This window comes from Zalophus californianus, chromosome 11, assembly GCF_009762305.2.
Source record: "Zalophus californianus isolate mZalCal1 chromosome 11, mZalCal1.pri.v2, whole genome shotgun sequence".
NCBI classification, from domain to species: Eukaryota; Metazoa; Chordata; class Mammalia; order Carnivora; family Otariidae; genus Zalophus; species Zalophus californianus.
Genome location: NC_045605.1, coordinates 40773174 through 40794031, shown reverse-complemented (window position 1 = coordinate 40794031; position 20858 = coordinate 40773174).

Here is a 20858-nt window from a genome sequence, read left to right as displayed (position 1 = left end):
CGAAATGGTTTAAAGACCTCAATGTGAGACAGGAGTCCATCAAAATCCTAAAGAACACAGGCAGCAACAACTTCAACCTCAGCCACAGAAACTTCTTCCTAGAAACATCACCAAAGGCAAGGGAAGCAAGGGCCAAAATGAGCTATTGGGACTTCAACAAGATAAAAAGCTTTTCATAGCAAAAGAAACAGTCAACAAAACCTAAAGACAACCGACAGAATGAGAGAAGACATTTGCAAATGACATATCAGATAAAGGGCTAGTATCCAAAATCTATAAAGAATTTCTTAAAGTCAACACCCATAGAACAAATGATGCAATCAAGAAATGGGCAGAAGACATAAACAGACATTTTTCCAAAGAAGATATCCAAATTGGCCAACAGACACATGAAAAAGTGCACAACATTGCTCGGCATTAGGGAAATCCAAATCAAAACCTCAATGAGATATCACCTCACACCAGTCAGAATGGCTAAAATTAACAAGTCAGGAGAGGACAGATGTTGGCGGGGATGTGGAGAAAGGCGAACCCGCTACAATGTTGGTGGGAATGCAAGCTAGTGCTGCCACTCTGGAAAACAGTATGGAGGTTCTTCAAAAATTTGAAAATAGAGCTACCGTACAACCCAGCAATTGCACTACTGGGTATTTACCCCAAAGATACAAATGTAGGGATCCAAAGGGGTATGTTGCAACGACGTGGATGGAACTGGAGGGTGTTATGCTGAGCAAAAGAAGTCAATCAGAGAAAGACAAGGTATCATATGACCTCACTGACATGAGGTATTCTTAATCTCAGGAAACAAACTGAGGGTTGCTGGAGTGGTAAGGGGTGGGAGGGAGGGGGTGGCTGGGTGATAGACATTGGGGAGGGTATGGGCTATGGTGAGTGCTGTGAATTGTGCAAGACTGTTGAATCACAGATCTGTACCTCTGAAACAAATAATACATTATATGTTAAAAAAAAAAAAGAAGAAGAAGAAGATAGCAGGAGGGGAAGAATGAAGGGGGTGAAATTGGAGGGGGAGATGAACCATGAAAGACGATGGACTCTGAAAAACAAACAGGGTTCTGTGGCGGGGGAGATGGGTTAGCCTGGTGATGGGTATTAAAGAGGGCACATTCTGCATGGAGCGCTGGGTGTTATACGCAAATAATGAATCATGGAACACTACAACAAAAACTAACGATGTAATGTATGGTGATTAACATAACGTAATAAAAAAAAAGATTATCTTTCTCCATTGAATTGCTTTTGCATCTTTGTCAACAATCCATTGGGTACATTTGTATGAGTTCTTTATCCTGTTCCATTGATCTATTCATGGATCCCCTACTAAGACCACAGTCTTAATTATTGCAACTATATAATAAATACTGAAAATAGGTAGGCTATTCTACTTTATTCTTCTTTTTCAAGCTTGTTTCAATTCTAGTTCTTTTGCCTTTCTATATAAAATTTAGATTAATTTTATGTATATCTATAAAAATATTTCGGAGTTTAGATATGACTTGTGTTAAACTTGCATATCAGTTTGGAGAGAATAGACATCTTGACATCTTTATCATGCTTACTTTTCTAATCAATGCTCTTAGAATTTCTGTTTACATCTTCTTTGATTTCTTTCATCAGAATTGTGTCCTGTATACTCTAGTCCTAAAAATACATTTTCAGATTTATACCTAAGTATCTTTTAGCAACTTTAAATGATATTGTATTTCTAAAATTAGTGTTCACATGTTCACTGGAAATATATAGAAATACAATTGATTTTTGTGTGTTTACTTGTATCCTGCAACCTTGCTGAACCCATTTACTAGTTTAAGGAGGGTGTTTCTTTTTTTGGTAGTTTCTTTGGGATTTTCTACATAGACAATTACATCTTCTACAAGTAGGGAAAATTTTCTTTCTTCCTTTTCTGTCAACATTCCTGTTATTTTCTGTCTTTATTATAATACTGCCTAGAATGTCCAGCACTGCTTTGATTAAGAATAATGAAAGTAAACATCCTTTCTTGCTCCCAACCTTAGGCAAGCACATTGAGTGTTTAGCCACTAAGCATAGTGTTAGTTAGATTTTTACTTTTTTTTTTTTTTTAAGATTTTATTTATTTATTTGACAGAGAGAGACACAGCGAGAGAAGGAACACAAGCAGGGGGAGTGGGAGAGGGAGAAGCAGGCTTCCCCCTGAGCAGGGAGCCTGATGCGGGGCTCTATCCCAGCACCCCAGGATCATGACCTGAGCTGAAGGCAGATGCTTAACGACAGAGCCACCCAGGTGCCCCAAGTCAGATTTTTAAAATGATTTTATTGATAAAGTTCAGAAAGTTACCACTCTATTCCTATTTTTCTAAAATGTATTAAAAGTCGAATGGTAAACTTTGTAAAATGCTTTCACTGCATTGATTAACATAATCACATGATTTATTTTTCTTCATCCTGTTAATATGGTGAATAACGTTGATTGATTTTGAATATTGAACCAGATTTGCATCGATGAAATATATTTCACTTGGACATTTTATATAATTCTTTTTATGTATTTCTAAATTCCATTTGCTAATACTTTGTTAAGAATTTTACATCTACAGTCATGAGTAATAGTTTATAATCTGTAGATTAGTTTTCTTGTTTTGTACTGTCTTTGTCTGGTTGTTTTACCGATAATACTAATTTCATAAGATCAAATGGGCACTGTCTCTTCTCTTTTCTGGAAGAAATTGTATAAAATTCCAGTTCATTCTTTCTTAAACACATGATTGATTTCTTCATAGAAGACACCTATACGTAGAGATTTCTTTTTTGGAAGTGTTATATTTATGAATTCAATGCCCTTAACAGACATAAGGCAATTTAAGTGATCTATTGGTTGAGTTCTGGTAGTTTATGATTTTTTTTTTTTTGAGGAATTAGGCCATTTTCTATAAACAAATTTATTCATATAGTTTTTCAAATTACCAAATTTATCTGTATAGTTTTTCATAGTATTTCCTTACTATCCTTTTGATGTCTGCAGTATCTGTAGTGACATCCCATGTTTTATTCCTGATATTGTTAATTTGTGTCTTCTCTCTTTTATAGTTGGACCATTTTTTAAAATCCACTCTCTGGGGTGTCTGGGTAGCTCAGTCGTTAAGCGTCTGCCTTCAGCTCAGGTCATGGTCCCAGGGTCCTGGGATCAAGCCCCACATCAGGCTCCCTGCTCAGCGGGAAGCCTGCTTCTCCCTCTCCCACTCACCCTGCTTGTGTTCCTGCTCTCTCTCTCTCTCTCTCTGTCAAATAAATAAATAAAATCTTTAAAAATAATAATAAAAATAAAATCCACTCTTCAGTTCTTTGTCTTATAATTGCTGTTTTTAGAAAACTTACATTTAACATAATTATTGCTGTGTTTGGGCTTAAGTCTGGCATTTTAATTTTTTTGCTTTCTGTTTCTTCTCTGTTTTTTGTTTTTCTGTTTTCTTTTTCCTGCCTTCCTCTGGGATATCTGAATTTATTTTACAATTTGATTTTGATTTGTCAATAGTGTTTTGAGTATATAACACATTGTATAATGTCTTTAGCAGTTACTCCGGGTATTACATTATACATTATATATAATATAATTTATATATTACCAGTCTACTGGTGTCATTATTTTACCAGTTCAACTGAAATAGAAAAACTTCACATTCCTTTACATTCCATTAGTCTCTCACATTTATATTACAATTTTATTAGTTATTTCTGCTACATAGATAGGCCCACATCAGAAAGTGTGACAATTTTTGCTTCAACTGTCAAACAAAATTTAGAAAACTTGAGAAGAAAAGCCTATTTTATTCACCCATATTTTTTGAGTATCATGTTCTTTTTTCTTTTCTGATATTCTAAAGTTCATAGTTCGTTTCCTTTTTGTTTAGAGAATTTCCTTTAGCCATTCTTTTACAATAGGCCTTCCAAAAACAAATTCCTCATCTGCAAATGTCTTGGTTTCCCTTCATTCCTGAAAGATATTTTCAGTGTGTACAAAAATTCGGTTGACAGTTATTTTCTTTTAATACTTGAAAAATATTATGCCACTTCTTTCTGTCCTCCAATTTTTGATGAGAAATCCAGTGTCACTTGAATGTTTTCCCTTATAAATAAAATGTATTTTTCTCTGGTTGGTCTCTTTTTTTTTTTATTTGTGGTGATTTTATTTTTATTTTATTTTATTTCTGTTTCCAGTTTTTACAAGTTTAATTATGATATGTCTTGGCATGATATCTTTAGGTTTATATTGTTTGAGGCTCACTCAAGCTACATATTTATTTTTTAATATATACAATGTGATAATTTAATATATGCATACATTATGGAATTATTACCATAATCAAATTAATTAACACATTCTTCACCTCACATAGTTATCACTTGTGTGTGTCTGTGTGTGTGTGTGTGCGTGCACGTGTGATGAGAATATTTAAGATCTACTCTGTTAGAAAATTTCAAATATATAATGTAGCATTATTAACTAGAATCACCATGCTGTACATTAGATTTCCAGAATTCATTCATCTTACAAGTGACAGTTTGTACCCTTTGGCCAACATCTCTCCATTTCTGCCCCCCACCAAGTCCCTGGCAACCACCATTCTACTCTCTGGTTCTGAGTTCAACATTTTTAGATTCAACATTTAAGCAATAGCATACAGTATTTATGTTTCTCTGTCTGGCTTATTTTACCCAATTTCTTGAATCTGTAGGTTTGTATATCTTGCCAAATTTGGTTTTGTGGTTTTCAGCCACTCTCTTTTTCAAACCTATCCTCTTTCTTTTCTCTTTCTGGGATTCTGATGACATGGATACTGGACTTTTTGTTATAGTCCCACAGGTCCCTGAGGATTTGTTCATTTTTCCTCTTCTATTTTCTCTCTTATTCAGACTGTACTACCTTCTAGTTCATCGATTCTTTCTTCTGCCTCCTTCATTATGCTGTGAACCCATCCACTGAGCTTTTTATTTTCATCCTTATATTTTCTGGTTCTAAAATGTCCACTTGTTCTTTATCTTTTTTTTTCCTGAGATTTTTCTATTTCTTTCCTAAGGCTTTCCAGTCTTTCATTTGTTTTACTTTGTTCATAATTGCTCATTGACACTTTGTCATGAATGCCTTAAGTTATTTGCCAGATAATTCAAACTTCTCTGTCATTTTAGCATTGGCATCTATTATCTTTTTTCACTCAGTTGGAGATCTTCCTGTTCTTGATATAAGTGGCTTTTAATCGAAATCTGAACTTTCATATTATGTCAAGAAACTCTAGATCTTATTTAAGCTTTGTGCTTTAACAGGCATTCTCTGATACTGTTCAGTCAGGAGAAAGGTGAGTGCAGCCTTGTTACTGCCAGACTGAAGTGGAAATGGAGGACCCCCAATCAGTTTCTATTGACACTTGTACGTGTGTGTGTGTGTGCATGCATGTGTGTGTGCGCATGCATGTGTGTGGTGAGAGGGACAGGTCAGTGGCTGGTTCTTGTTACCTCTCAGCTGGGTGGAAGTTCTGGTTCCCCTTGTGATCTTCACTAACATTTCACTGGAGGTGGCCTCATTATTTCTGGGCAACGTTGAAAATTCTGACTCTCACTGGACCTCTTCCGACACCACCCCAGCTGGGAGGAGGAGAGATGCCTCATTACTGCAAGGTAGGGGTTAAAATCCACCATGTGAACTCCACCAACACTGTGGGGAAAAGGGGGCTTGTTACTGGCTGGCAGGGATGAAAGTCCAGTGTCTCTATTTGGTTTTTTTTGATGACATCTGGTAAGGTTGATTAGCATCTTATAACAACCACATGAGGGTAGATATCTAGGTTTCTCATTGCCTTTGCTGACATAGGAAGGGTGGGGCCACAGTTTTTCTGTGGTGTTTGGCTAGAGTAAGGCAGTTGTTATCTCAATGTTTTCTATCTTGCTAGGTTGCCCCTTTCCTGATCATTTCACTAAAAAGGAACAAGCTATTGTTGTGGCTTTTTAAATTTGCACTTTTAGTATTTTTTAGGTTCCTGGCTTCTTCAGCTCTGAGCATGGGACATAGGAAGGAAAAAGAAAAGCCAGGAACACCACGTGTCATTCTCTGGTTCCTAAAGGAGAGTCTGCCTTATTTTCTCCACTTTTCAGATTCTTTTCATGTTTGTTTTATGAATAACATCCAAGGTTTTTAGTTGTACTTAACAGGAGGAATAGGGAAAAGTACATCTACTCCATCTTTCCAGAGGCAGAATTTCTCTCTTCTTTATTTAGAATGACACTTTATAAATAGTTAAAGTTACTAGTATTTGAATTTCCTTATCCATCTTTATTTCCATTTGTACTTTAATAGTACTGTTTAATAACACAGTTTAATATAGTTTAATAATATTCTTTGGTCTTCATTACATGTCCTTGTATTTTTCTATATGGGTACCACCTCTTTCCAGAAAAAAATACTAGTTTTGAATTAATGAGAGTATTGTAATGGGAGTTATTAATTTGAAAACAATAAAAAGGAGGAAATTATTTTTAGGAAAAATATTAGATGTAAAAGCACGATATGAGGATATAGCAAAAATTATGAAGCTATAACTCAAAGTATATATAAAAAACACTGGACTCTTTGAAGGTCCTTCCTTCTCCCTGTACATGACAGGGGTGTAAGCGGGGTGTCAGAAGATATATGTGTGACTTGAGCTTTTCTCCCCTCTTCTAGGTCTCAGACTGTTAATTCTTCGCTCTGCCACTTCAGCCTTAACATGCAGAGACCTAACATGCCAGAATCTCTGTGGCTGCTGGTTATCCCAGGATCAATGGAAAAATGCTTTTCATTTCATTGTCAGACATGCCAGGACATGCTGTGTCCCCTGATAATATTTTGTGCACAGTTTCTGATTTTCACTCTCTGGGGGTGTCTGTAGTTCTGAAACAATTAAGTGCAACCTGGCACATAAACTGAACCATGTCTTGCAAACATGAAGCACATGTGGTGATCCCAGTAAAACTACACATTGATATCTGACCTAAGGCTCTCCAAGGAGTGTCCCTAATCTCCCAAGGGTAAAGTTTTGTGAGGGAATCATTGATTAAACTGTAAGATTAAAGAAAATTTAAGTGGCTGGACAGCTCCCTATTCACTGCATGTTTGAGACGTCTTGAGAACATGTGTTATTCTTTTCGAAGTTGGTTGTAAATCAAACTCTCTAAATTGCTTCCAGATCAGTCCTTTCAGGCAAAGCATTAAAATGATGGTTCTATCACCCCAAACACTAATTTTTGCTCAGATCTCACATACTATTATAAATTCCCTTTACCTAATATAGAAGAAGGAGATGCCAATCCAACCAGTCATCTTTTCGCTAGGTCAGCAGATGTGCTGCCTGGATTAGAAGTTGCTGTCAGCAATTTGGTCACACAATTTAGCTCAGATTTTTTAAGAGATCAGTTGTATGTCTCTGAAAAAATTTTGGCATAAATTCCAAAAATATTCTTCAGAACAATGAATATGATATCAAATGAGAGTGGATTATTTAAGTTACACAAAAGTAACCTTTCTGACAAGAAAATGTTTTACAGTTCTTCAGATTCTGAAAAATAAAGTGTTTGATTATCCTATTTCAAATACATACAATACTCACTCTTGAGTATTCTTCAGCTTTTCCTAGTCAAAATTTCAATTTTAACTGGACTTTAATGACTGTCTACTTAAAAGTAATGAGTGCATTGATTATGGCAGAAATTCTTAACTGATTTCTACGAATGAACTCTAATCCATCTGTGAAGACCCTACATTATGCGCTTTTTCCCCCTCTGGATAAGGAGTGTATAGCTTACATTAGATTTTCAGAGATATATATTAATTCAAATTGTACCACAAAATACTTTCTTTCATTAAAATATCTAAAGAAAGACAAACACAATGTGGACCACCATTTAATAAATATATACATACATCCTCAAATTTAAAAAAATAAAAAAAACTTAACAATTTACAACTAAAATTGTAAATACACTAATATTATTAAGCCAAACAAATATTTGTTTACTAAGTCAAACTGTAGTATTTAATTTTGGAGCACTGATTATTTGTTCCATTTAGGAACTACTTAAGATAATACAAAATGAATTTTATAACTTCCAAAATATCAACAGGTAACTCAACTTGTTAAGATCAGGCCCAACTCAATGTCCTTTGAAAGAATTTTATACTCACAGGTGGCACAATGACTCTACATAAATGTGCCTGTCATGAAAGTTTCTCCATAGTTTCCCAAAGGGGAAATATAGACCTGGTAAGTAATAACAAATATTTTTAAATAGCATATGAGTTTCCAATATTGGGTAAAATGGAGTAAGTACACTTGACTCTGTCTTTGTCACTGAATGCAGCTATAAAACCTGGATATAATGCATGGAACAGATCTTTGAGGACTCTAGAAAATAAGTAACAACAGGCAGCTCGGATTCAAAGTACCACCAAACCAGTGGTGACATTACCAGTTTTCTACCAAAATATCCTTCATGTACACAAGACTCAGATGCAGTGCAGCCTAAAACCTAATAGGGGGCAGAGAGTGCAGCCAGAGAGAGCTCTAGGAGACCCCTTTAGTTCTGACTTGAGGAGCAGGAAAAGGAACACCTAATGTTCAGATACACTGCAGAAACTTCCTGTATTTTTCTTTTTTTTTTCCTCCATTCTCCTGTACTTCAGCCACCAAACAACACTTCAGAGAGGGCCACAGGTGTTATAATAGGAACCCACAGGATGCAAAACTCTGAAAGTGGTGCCTTCCTTCAGCCTCATCAGTGGGGCTGTGTTCCCAAGAAAGTGGGTGATCCTCTGTTGCCTTTTTTCCCACTCAGTCCTGTATCTGTTTTGTCCTAGAGGTGGGTGTATCTGTGAAAGGGCACAGAAGAAAAGACTAACTAAAGCCCCAGTTTTCTGGTCATGTGACCCAAAAGGGGAGCCCCTAGGGAAACAGAAACTTCAGAGGGGTGAAGAGGGAGGAGCTTGGGAGAGCAGTATCATGGAATAATCTATGAACTTCTGAATTCACTCTTGAGCTGTATATGTATGTATCTTACAGTAATAAAAATACCTGACAGTTTGAGAACTGAATTAACAGACAGATCATCCCCCACCAACCCACAGTGGGAGGCAGATCCTAATAGTACAACAAAGGCTTTGAAAACTGAAACAATGGAATCACAGCTGATAGAAGATGGTCTAGACCTTGAAGTCTGAACATAATTAAGTAGAATGATTACTAAAACAACAATAAATTCTCCATAGGATTTAAACTTATACACTCATAATACAATATTCAGAATATCCAGGATACAATTCTGAGTTACTCAGCATACGAAGAATCAACTCTCATGGGAAAAGCCAATCAATGGACATCACTACCAAAGTGATGCAGATTTTGGAATTATCTGAGAAAGATTTTAGGGTAGCTACCATAAAATTCCTCCAACAAGCAATCATAAACATCACTGAAATGAATAGTTGAAGAAGAAGAAGAAAAGAAGAGGAGGAGGAGGAGGAGGAGGAGGAGGAAGAAGAAGAAGAAGAAGAAGAAGAAGAAATAATAATAATAAAGAATAATAATAATAAAGAAAAACCAAACAGAAATTTTAAAACTACAAGTAAATTAATTGCAATTGTCAAAGCATTTAATGGTGACAACAAGAAGTCAATGAACTTGAAGATATATCAATAGAAATTATCCAATCTGGAAAAACACAGAGAAAAAAAAATGAAATAAATGAATAAAGCCTCAGAGACCCATGGAACACCAACAAAAGATCTTTTTTGAAAACAGAGTCCTAGAATTAGAGGAAAAAGAGTATGGTGTTGAAAAAATATTTGAAGAAACAATGCCTAAAATTATGACAAAAGACATAAACCTACAGATTCAAGAAATTTAGTAAACATCAAACAGAATAAACCCCAAAAAATCCATGTCCAGACACATCAAACTGCTAGAAAGCAAAGACAATAAAAATAATTTGAAAGCAGCTAGAAGAAAAGAAATACATTTTCTTTTTTTAAAAAAGATTTTCATTTATTTGAGAGAAAGAGAGCATGAGCGAGAGGGAAAGAGACTGTGAAGAAGACTTCATGTTGACTCAATCCCACCACTGCAAGATCATGACCTGAGCCAAAACCAAGAGTGGGACACTTAACCAACTGCAACACCCAGGTCCCCCCCAACCAAATGCATTTTCTCTGTAGGAAAAACAATTTGAACTTTCATAGAGACTTCTGATCAGAAACTGTGGAGGCCAAAGATGTCCATCGACGGATGAATGGATAAAGAAGATGTGGTATATATATATATATATATATATATATATATATATATATATACACAACAGAATATTATGCAGCCATCAAAAAGAATGAAATCTTGCCATTAGCAATGATGTGGATGGAACTGGAGGGTATTATGCTGAGTGAAATAAGTCAATCAGAGAAAGACATGTATCATATGACCTCACTGATATGAGGAATTCTTAATCTCAGGAAACAAACAGGGTTGCTGGAGTGGTGGGGGTTGGAGGGATGGGGTGGCTGGGTGATAGACACTAGGGAAGGTATGTGCTATGGTGAGTGCTGTTAAGTGTGCAAGACTGTTGAATCACAGATCGGTACCTCTGAAGCAAATAATACATTATATGTTAGAAAAAATAAAAAGAAGAAGATAGCAGGAGGGGAAGAATGAAGGGGGGGAAATCGGAGGGGGAGATGAACCATGAGAGACGATAAACTCTGAAAAACAAACTGAGGGTTCTAGAGGGGAGGGTGGTGGGGGGATTGAGTATTAAAGAGGGCACGTTCTGCATGGTGCACTGGGTGTTATATGCAAACAATGAATCATGGAACACTACATCAAAGACTAATGATGTAATGTACAGTGATCAACATAACATAATAAAAAAATTTTAAAAAAAGAAACTATGGAGGCCAGAAGTGACTCAATTTTTAAATGCTAAAATAAAAAATTATCAACTCAATATTCTGTCTGATGTAAATATCTTACAGGAATAAGGTAAAATAAAGAATTTATACATGACACTAAAAGTTCAATCCATAAAAGGAAAACAAATTGACAAATTGAGCTTCATTAAAATTAAATGCAAAATAAAGCCACATTGAAATACTACCACGTACTCTATTGAAATACCTAAAGTTTAAGAAACAAAAACTGAGTGCTAGCAAAGTTCTGAAGCAACCGGAACACTCACACATTGCTGTGGGTATTCAAAATGGCACATGTCTCTGGAAAACCATTTGTCAGTGTCTTAAAATGTTTAACGTATACTTACCATGTGATTCATCAACCTCTCTTTAATCTTCTATCTTAGAGAAAGAAAACTTATGTTCACCCAGAAACTGTACATGAATATTTATATCAGTTCTATTCATCATATCCAAAAACTGAAAACAACCTGAAGTCTTTCAACAGGCCTTTCAAGAGGGAAACTAGTACATACATGCAAAAGAATCCTACTCAGCAATAAAAAAGGAACAAACTATTGATATGCACAAGCACTTAACTGAATCTCAAATGTATTTTACTGAATGAAAGAGCCAGTCTCAAAAGTCTGCATACTCAATGACTCAATTTAGATGACATTTTCCAAAAACCAAAAACTGTGGTGATAGAGAATAGATCAGGAGTTGCCAGGAGTTAAGAGGTAGGGAGAATGTAATTGGAGCACAAGTCTATTTTTTGAGGATGATGGAATGTTTTTTGTATAGTCACTATGCTGGTGGTTACACGTTAAAATTTGTTAAACTGTACACCAAAAAGGTCTATCTTTATTGTATGACAATAAAAAAGTAATATTTAAAAAACGGTCCATGATAATTTGACAAAGGAGAAAATGAATATATTAAAAGTGTGTTTATTTAATTAAAAAGTACTGTTGTCTAGTACCACACATGTGGTGCTTCCAGGTAGTTTATTTTATCTGTGATTTAATCAAGATTAATTTTCATGCCATACAGGTTATGCCATGTCTATCTGATGATGTACTAAGTTGTTAAGACTCAGCGAACACATTGGTTTCCCCCTGAAGCTTCGCATGAATCTCCTCTCTCTCAGGTAAATTTGCCCAACTCTTCCTTTTGGTCACCTCTTTGCCCTATGCATATTTTTATCACAGCACCTATAGCAATATTTCTCTATTAACCTGTAAATCTATGAAGGAAGGAACAATTCACTTTTCAGCATCATTTCCCAGCAAAGAGGTTGGCATATACCAAACACAGAATAAATGTTTGTTGAATAAATGAAATATCTAAAGCTGCACAGTATTTAAGTTGCAACCGACCAGGCGGTATTTCATCTCTTCTATGTTGAGGCTGCAATCTACAAGTATTCCCTTTATTTAGACCAAAAAAAAAAAAAAAAAATCACCTTGATGAATATTAAATCATTGATCCTGGATATTGACTGTTGGTATAAATCAGCTCCTCTGTATTTTGTTATACATGTGTGAAATTCACTTATGTCCTGTGCCCCACTACTGCACTAGTACAAAATCCTTTCTTTTTAAATATCTTGGATACCAATTAGCATTCAAGAAAAACTTTAGACAGGTCAGTGTGGTATCAGAACCACTATCTCATTATTCTGACATGGAGACTGTGGAAACATTGACTTTGTGGGCACGGAGAATATGTTATGTTTACTACATTGGGACCGTTGTATGTGAAGTTTGAAATATTCTTACTACGTATCATGTAAGGGGAAAGTGCAATCTGGGCATGAATGGACATCAGTGCAGTCACAATGGCTCTAAGAATATATACTGATATGTAGCTTACATCAATTGCCACTAATTGTCATTTCTAATGAGAATAGAAAGTTACAGAAAAAATAAGTGGTGTTAAGCTTTGGAATCAATAATCTGTGGTTTAATAATAGAAGTTAATCTATACAAGAACAAGAGCTCATCAGGCATCCAGAGAAGCCCATCAACTGTATGGAGGTGGGTGCGTTTATATAAACATTCTAAATATGACAGACCCCTCTGACATGAGCATCACCAAATCCATAAAGGTAGAAATTCATGTTCATGGTATGATTTCCTGGACCTACTGTGGACCTATAGAAGGGCCTTATCTCTCTCAGCATCAGGGCAAACCTGCCTGTTCCTAAACAATAGAAACACTTAGGTTCTCATCTGTGAAAGACAAAATGATGGATAAGGAGAGAAAGAAAGAAGCAATTGAAAAAGGGATTGGAGCAGAACCAAAGAGCAAGAGTCTCTGATACTTTTTGAAAGAAGGCCCTGGGGATGTAAACTGAACTGCAGCAAGTAAATTAACAAGCTAGTGATAATGCATTACAATAGAACAGAAAAAAACCTGGGTTGTTCCTGGCATTAAGATAGTATGCAGAGCAGAGATCCTTGGGCTGTGAGGGTGCAAGCTCAGTACTCCTCTGGCCTTACTCATAACATGGGTATAAAGACAAGATATGAAAATACTTCTTGACAGCTCTGTTCTGTTCGTTGAGAATGTGGCAAACAGAGCTGGATGATTTCCAAGCTGTTAACCAGGCCATTTCTGATGACCTCCCCATACAGATATTTCAGAGCCCCAAATGAGGTTTCTAGTTCTGTGTTCACTCTTAAAAGGGCAAAGAGGACAGATGATCCCTTGGATTTTTAAGCAAAACTCTGTTACTGCAAAGATTAGTGTGACTCTGGCAATCAAGCTTGGGAATTTTCTTCCCTCTATCTCCACTAACCTCCATCATGTGAATTATCTCTCACTGGCATCCAGTTTATTGGTATACCACCCTGCTACAGAGTTCTTTATAGGTCTTCTTAAAGGTATACGAGGACAATGCCTTGCACATAATAAGTGCTCAAATATTTGTTTGAGTGAACGAATGGATTTGGTCTTAAGAGCCTGTGCTACGGAAGACAAACCAAGTGGAGCCAAGTCAGAGAGAAAACACAGAAATGCAGAATACCAATGAAGGACATGTCCTTGGGGGGTTGTTTATATTAACATCCATAGAACTCAGGTAAATAGTAAAAATGGTGGCAACAAAGAGCAAATTCTCTACCCTAAAATATTACCTTATTAAATAATTTGTTCATTCTATATGAGATCAAGAACTTGATCAAGAATAAAAGCTCAGATAGGATTAGTTTTCTGTCCAGCAGCCCAGAACTACTGAATGATAAAAACCAAGATTTGAATGTTGACTCTTATTCCTTTCAAACCTGCAGTTGCGTTCTCACACTTTGAAGACCTTGTACAATGTTTCACAGCTTTGCTGCTTTTCTAGAAGGAGAGAACTCCAACAATTCAAACTAAAGGTATTTCCTGTCCTAGTGAGCACAGAGCCGGAAGATGACTGCCTAAAATGAAAGGAATTTTGTTCTCTAGAGAGGAGTTGGTAGAAGGTCTCCTAAGTATAGAATTTCTAAGGAATGAAAAGGTAGACAGATAAAAGAAAGGCAAGATTTCCTGCACTTGCCTTTTTGTTCTGAATGATCCCTTAAATACTTCTCAGAAATATCTCAGGGTGGGAAAATAGTTGCTAGCATTGAAATGCCAACACACTTTCTGGTAAATATGTGCATCTTCACCTTAAGTTCACCTTCCCTATGTTGTCATGCACTTCATTCTTCCAGTAGCTCAAGCCCTGGGCTCTGCCCAAACTTTATCCTCCCTTACAACTTCTTGAAGCCACTTGTTGTAATATCCTAAAAGTTCAATGACAGTTGCCTAATTTTTCTTCCAGCCGGAAAGACTAGAGCCAGAAAAGATTTTCACTTTGCTTAAGTTTATCTCACCAATTATCATTTCAGTAAGAAGTGACACCCTTGGCAGGTGTCCCCTTCATTGATGTGCTAGAAACTTCATTACAGGCTGAAAAAACACATTGGGGAAATAAAAACCTGCAGCTAAAAGGCAATTTCAACTTGAAAGGAATACGATTCGTGACCATGTCTGATGAGGTCAACCCAATGTTAAGTGAGGGCAGTGAGACAACTTGCCTATGACAACCATGTACTTTGGAAGGTAATGAATGAAACAGGGGGAAGAGGAAGCACAGCATAATGAGCAAATAAAATATCTTGGAAGGAGCAGAAGGCAACTGTGACACATAGAATGCTACTTAATACTCCGGGGAAATTTTATCAGTATATACGTGATAAAGCACAGCTCAGGTATGACTTCAAACTGAAACCCCATTCCAACAACTCCATTAGAGTTTCCATCTGTTATCATGAAAAAGACAAATGTGGTCAGTAAATACCTAACCTAAAGGGTCTGCATTGCTTAAAATATCCTCAAACCAAGGCACTGTCAACCTCTTACAATAAAACAGCCTTGTGAAAAGGGGGAAAAAAAAAAGGAATGGATTCATTTTATTGATGAATATGTCAATCCATCAGCAGCAATTAATTGAGCACCTACTAAATACACAAGTTCTTTGCCTATTGGTACCTGAAAATTGAGTGCATTATAGGAATGTCAATAGAATTCGTTATGGATTGGTGAAACATGATTCATCATTTGTTTTTCCAGTAGACTATAATTCAGTGTGTATCCACAGTTAATATTCCAGCAGCACGGATTCAGCTACTCTTAGCAAAGATTGAGTAGCATTTAGTTGACAGGCTAAGTGTTGGACCTGGGAAACTCCAGGTGACATGATTTCCCCCTGAAGAATTCTTGAAAAATCATAAATAATCTATATAGTTTGGAGGAAAAATTATAGGAAATAGTAACTTTATCATGTAGTAAGACTTTAATTTGAGTGCCTACTATGTGCTAGAACACATTTATTCATTTGATGTTTTTTAGAAACACAACAAACAATTTATTAAATAGTTTAAGAGTATTTTTATGCATGCAACCTATTAACAGAGTTAGTCTAGGCATTCTAAGTAAATGCAGTAGAGGTCTTGTAGAGATCAGCTTGGTCCTCAATGGAGATTCTAGGATGTTAGGGTTTGGCTAGCCAGCCAGGTAAGCCCTCCAAGAATTGATTTCTAGATGTTCTTGGCAAAGGATTGATCAAAGCGGAAGAGTTTTCAAAGACAGTACCACAATGATCTCAGGTGCCATCTAAGCCATCCAGATGTCTGCTGTTAGTAAGCCTTGGGAATGGAGCTAGAAATGGAAAAGGACAGTCCTCGAGCCGCAATTTCTATAGAGACGTTGGGAGTACTGTGATTATAGTTGCACTGCTAATGAAGTGTATTCCTAAGAGGTCATTTTAAGTGTGTTAAGAGATGAAGCATACAAATAGGTACAGAAATGTTTACTAGAGATGAAGAACTTGAGCCCTATGCATTGAATTTATCTATAGATGTTTGTTTTGTGTTTCACTCTCTACTGCAGAGTTATAAAAGGATATGAATGCCTTCAGAAAGAATTTGTATGTCCTTTCTGGTTTGCCCCAGTCCCCAATTCTTCCTATTGCTTTATAGCTAGTCTGGTGTCTTCATTTATGTTACCTACTAGTCCCTGGAAGATCATTTCAATCTTTTAGGAACTAGTGACCTTTGGCTTAGACAAATTAATGAATGACACAGTTTTAATGGATAAAGCCAGAGATCAGAAGAAATCTGTGACCACAACTCTCCCAAACCTTCCTTCCTGACTCTCCATGTTTATCTGCTTTAACTCTGCTTGTACTCCCACCAACCCCCCACACCCAATATACACCATTTCTCCAGTGGCAGTCATGATGTCACTCAACACTACACCAGTACTACACCAACAATCCCAGTGCTTTTATTGCTGTGGTTCTCCTGAGTGAGCAATGAAAAAAAAAAATCTCTTTTTCCCTTACACCAGCTAGAAACAAGTAGTCACTTTTCAAAAAAATTTACTAAGAAATTAATTCATAAAATAAAGATACAAAACAGTAAAAATGGTGGCAACAAAGAGCAAATTCTCTACCCTAAAATATTACCTTATTAAATAATTTGTTCATTCTATATCTTTTGTTAAACAATAACTCTTAGTCAGCACTATGTATTATCCTGGGAGTTTTTAGAAGAGTTGAGGAAGAAGATATGTAAATAATCTTGCTATAATATCATGTTCAAGGAAGATCACTATAGTCTAGAGATAGTTCTTGACTGCCCAGCTTAACCCCTATACAGTCACCATTTCTAACTTAGCCTCAACTCTGAAGAATCCACTCCAAAGCCCTTTTACCTCCCACTCCCTACTTCCTGGAGAGGCTGAGTCTCTCATAATTAGGTTCACCTGTAAAGTGAACTTCCGTGGTGGATGGGAAAAGAGAACAAGCACTCTACTTCTTAAGAGCTTAGGAGTAAAGGAATAAAAACGTAGAAGTTACCTGATTTCCACTCTGAGAAAAGTTGTGGGAAACCAAAGTGCACTCTAAGTTTCTGAAAGTTTATATTCTTTCACTTATTTGGTAATATTCCACCTACTATATGCCTGGTACTTTTCCAGATGCTGGAGAGACAACATAAAAGACAATTCCCAGTTCTTCAGATTCTTACAATTCAATATCCCAAACCAGCAAGCTGACAAGTGTTAATATAAAGATAATCATTTAGTTTCTATAAGAACTCAAAAGAGAGGTGCCTGACCCATACTGGAGGAAAATAAATGGGTTATTGGAAGAGTAGCATCTGATCTCAGTCTTAAAGAATGATCCAGATTAACAAGATGCAGACATAAGTGTGTTCTAGAACAGACCATCTCAGGGTACCAATGTAAGAAACAGAGTAAAAGGCTAATGCTCAGTGTTACAGGGAGGCATCTGTAACTTCTGAGGTATGCCAAGTTAAGCAATCAATGTTAAAAAGCAGTTTAATATAGCATTAAATCTCTGTATATCAAACAATCAGCCCCCACATGTCAACCCTCTCAAGATAAATGGCACCTCTGACACCTAAACCTTGGCAGATTTTAGCTAGCTAAGAATCGTCCAAGGAGCTGCATCTAATTAAAAACAAAAACAAACAAACAAACAAAACCAACCTTTTAACCTCACTTTGGGAATGGAGTACCACCATTGCCACACCTATCACCCAGAGACACTGCTATCACTGTTAACAAAGGTATGCAAAATATCTGTTTAAATGTACATGTATCTCCCTTATACAGGACTATTTATAATGAGAGAGATTGTAAGGGGTTATTTCTAGAGCTTAAAAATATTAATGTGATACTGCCCATGGCCAGGACGGCTTGACTGAATGAAAAGCCTTTCCTTTGATTTCTGTGTATGATTTCACCTAAGAATCAATGGGGGGATAAACAAAACCCAAAACAGTGTATCTGGTAGAACTCAGGTAAACAGACAACTGGTTCTGCCAGTGATGCTTGTAGCAGATGATCTGATTACAATGCAAAGCATCGACCTAATAAAAATATCCCTGTGGCCAAAATGAATGAAGCAAACATTAATAACAATGAGGAATAACAGTGATGGTGATTCTCATAAAATCTCCAGGGGAGATCTTCAATGAGAGGGCTAAGTCTGCCCATTATTTAGCACATGGTTTTGAATGCCTGTCATTTTCTGGATACTTTGTGGAAAAAAGATGTAGCAGTAATAGATCCTGCCTTAAGGAGATTGTGGGCTAATATGGGAGAGATGATAGATATATGTTATATACATATAATTTAAATTTATAGTAGATGGTGGTAGGTGCTACAGGGCAGTACATTAAAATTACTATGGGTGTTGTGAGGAATAAAAGATTATTGCCAGCTGACAAATCTAGAAAGATTCTTTCCTGGAAGTGCTTCTGCTGTGTTCTAAACTTGTGCATCAAACTAGTTTCTGATCATTTCTACTTGTAAGCCCCACTACACTAAAAATAAAATCTAACATCTTTTCCCCAAAATGTGTTCTTCCTTTTCAACTCTACAGCTCACTGAATGACACCATCCATCAATCAACCAAGCTTGTGTCCTGGGAGTCATACTGGACCTCCACCACTCTCGTATGTCTCTGCCACATTTTGTCACCTGGTCCTATTCATACTATGTGCTTTACTGATGTAAGAGAGGTGCTGAAGTCCCTACTATTATTGTACTGCTCTTGATTAGTTCCTTTTGGAGTTAGCCCAATTAGTCACATTCCCATTATTGTAGTTCTATTCTAATAATTGCTTGTATAGATACCTGCAATGGTCTCCTAATTTGTTCTGTAATTATGTCATTGCTCTGCTTAAAATCCTGCAATAACTATATGTAGCTTTCAAGATAAAGTTTAAACTCCTCAGGTCCTTCATAATCTAAGATTTCATAGAATGCTTGTTACACAGTAGGTATTCAGTTAAGTATTTTTTTAATTAATGATAGGATCAGTGGATTGTGGATAGATCTGTCACATTTGAACTATATCTAGAAATAAGAGGACATTTGGGACATGCTGATAAAGGGAATTCTAACTAGAAGGAATGTTCTGAGGAGCCCCGACCTTGGGAACTAGTTGGAAGAACTTGGGACTCTAAGTCCATGAAAACTTCCTGTCCTCAATAACCTATTTCTTGTAAGAGCAGGAGAATATCTTCAAAAATATCACTGCACTCTCTCCAAAGAGAGACAAATTGGAAGACGAACATGTCAAGCCACTTATAGTCATGCAGAAAAATAATGGTAGAGGCACTTGCTTAATTTACAGTCCCACTTGCTTTAAAAGAAAGAAAGAGAAAGAGGTAAGGAGGAAAGGAAGAAAACATTATTTTTTTAAAGATTTATTTACTTATTAGAGAGAGAGGGAGAGTGAGTACGGGGAGGGGCACAGAGAGAGAATCCTCAAATAGACTCCCCACTGAGCACAGAGCCCAATGTGAGGTGGATCCCAGGACTCTGAGATCATGACCTGAGCCCAAATCAAGAGGTAGACACTTAACTGCCTGAGACACTCAGGCACTTCACATTATTTTTTATTAGATTTTTTCTGCTTTTCAAATTCCTGACACATTCCAAAAATACAGACTGAAACTCTGTTCAGCCCAATGCTAAAATTTAATTGAAATTCTATTTGATTTTTCATGAAAAACCATCACAGATAAATAAAATTATTCTGTACAAAGATACAATTAAAAATGACCTTTAAAATAATCTAAAAATATCTTGGATTGATACACTTGCACGTGTAATATGGTGAATTAAAAAAATATAGGCTAGTGTTTTTATTTGGGGAAACTATGGTTTGTTTTTTGATTTGGTTTGTTTTTTAGATAAGTAAGATATCATGCTATAACTTTTACATAGACTTGTGTCTTCAAAATTTCGAGAGTGTTAAGTTGAACAGTTAGGAGTAATTCTTTAAACCAGCCAGTTTTATACTTTGCTTTTGAAGTCAGGCAGTGGTGCGGTGGGAAATAATCCAGGGGGGAATGGCAGGTCCATCTGCTACCACACTTGGACCCTGGCCGAGAGGAGCTGCAGTCTTGATTACTTCGCATATTGAGACTATGCAAAACACTTCAGCTCTAGAAAAATTTCACTGCACAAAACAAAAAAGTGTTTGAAAAATCACTGCTAAACAAATCAGTTTCCCCCAGTTCTTCCTCTTTTCTCAAAAGTTCAAAGCAGGGGAAGGGATAGCTCCAATATGAATATACACATAATACTAAAACATTTTGAAAATAATGGTACGTTATCTCTCCTTGTTAGTTGTACATTTGAGTCCTTTAACTTCCATCACTTCTACAGTAGAGAAAACTCTGGAAACTGTTGCGCATCCTGTAGACACTCTGAGGGCCTTTCAAGTTACTTTACTCATGGCGATCAGAAAATAGAGCTTTCCCCAAGAGACCAGTTGTCTTCCAAAAAATACATACATTAAAATTACAAAGATGTCTTTTCTACCAGGGAT